General features: G+C 41.5%; 1 non-coding gene across 1 annotated transcript; it reads right to left on the bottom strand.

Annotated features, from left to right (window-relative positions):
- Positions 1-577: 577 nt before the first annotated feature.
- LOC113890658 lies at positions 578-693 on the bottom strand. The gene has a single exon (XR_003510605.1). It is a non-coding gene; the product is annotated as a U5 spliceosomal RNA (small nuclear RNA).
- Between the last annotated feature and the right edge of the window lie 913 nt (positions 694-1,606).

Here is a 1,606-nt window from a genome sequence, read left to right as displayed (position 1 = left end):
ATTGTTTGTGAACAGTATGCCCAAGCCTGAACTTTAACTCAAGGCCTAAACAAAACCGGTTAACCGGGTTTTTCGCAAGTAGCAAACATCTATTGAACGACTGACTTTTCTGTGCCAAGCCCCGTACCAGGCACAGAAGACCGTCCAGGTTTATGTTTGGTGACGCTCACAGAACAAACATTTTTAAATAACTCTAATAACGTACTCCATTCGTACATGACTGCGCAGTCATGGCGCGTCACTGGGAATAAGGCCGTAAAATTGACAGTTCTTCAACGGCCAGTTTGCCACTGCGACTGTTTCTGTCTCAAAAAATACTTTGCAAAGCTTCTCTCAAGACTCACTACCACTTTGTAACAGCTAACTACAACCAATAAACCACACCCCCCCCACCAAAAAAACTCGAGCTTAAGTAATTAAAAAAACACAAACAGAAACGTAGATAAGTCATAATGACTATTAAGCAATAAACAAATCTTAAGGTGAATAACAAACGTATATGTAACTTCAAATGCATTAAAATTTGTCATAGAACACGTCATCTAAAAATTACTGTCTATTTTTAAACAAATTTGTTAGCCTCGCGAAAGCAAGGCCTCAAAAAATTGGTTTAAGACTCAGAATTATTCCTCTCCACGGAAATCTTTAGTAAAAGGCGAAAGATTTATACGATCTGAAGAGAAACCAGAGTATGCTCCGGTGTTCCGGCACGCAGTCCTAGGTTAACCGTAAGTCCTAAGTCAGCAATGGTACCTATATATCCACCCAAAAAGAGAGTAAGTATTTGCCACCGCAGATAATTCTATTAAAATATCCTAATTTTTCAGAAGTAGGAGAGAAACCAAAAGGAAAAAAAGGATCTAGCCTTTAAAATAGGCACGATCCTGAATGCAATGCATTGTGGGTATGTAAATGAAGTTGACTCACCAACTTCGCATACCGGGAAATGCTTTAAAATTTAAGGCATTAGGTGGCTCGGTCCAGAGCCACCACTAGGGGGCGGAGCAGAAGCCAGATGGGCAAGAGTATAGACGCGGGGTCCAACGAGAAAATTCGATTTTATCTTTTTTTTAAGGGACATCTATTCCTTTCCCAAATGTTACAGTAAAACCAAGAGGGAGGGGAAAAAAAATGGTTTTAGCAGTCAGGAAAAAGAAATGTACCACTCTGGGGTTTGGCCAATAAAAGTTAGTGACAACAATGGGAGGGAAGAAAAGAAAAAGACAAGACAATGTTTCACGTTACAGACCTTCCCCTAACCCAAAGTTTAATACTTGCTTAACAAGTAGAAAAAGAGACACAGTTGATTCACAAACTGGAGGTCTGAACTTCAGTTAAGACACATAAAAACCTAGATGGGCCGCGTCCTCCTCAGCCCAGGTGTCACTAGTCTAAAAACTCAAGGAAAGGCAGAACACTCAGGATTTGGGAGTGTACGCACCCCCACATCTGGGTCAGGGATTTGAGCAGCAAACATAACCTACTTGGAAAGAATTGGGAAAGAAAACCAGCAACTGCCTTCTTCCTGGGGGAGACAGGGAAGGAGGTGGGACTAGGGCTAGGAGCTTTTCACGTCACTAACCTAACTTGGGTAACTGCAAGGAAC

Source organism: Bos indicus x Bos taurus, chromosome 3 (assembly GCF_003369695.1).
Source record: "Bos indicus x Bos taurus breed Angus x Brahman F1 hybrid chromosome 3, Bos_hybrid_MaternalHap_v2.0, whole genome shotgun sequence".
Taxonomy (NCBI): domain Eukaryota; kingdom Metazoa; phylum Chordata; class Mammalia; order Artiodactyla; family Bovidae; genus Bos; species Bos indicus x Bos taurus.
Note: the sequence above shows the minus strand (reverse complement) of the source record. Positions and strands in the feature narration are given on the sequence as shown.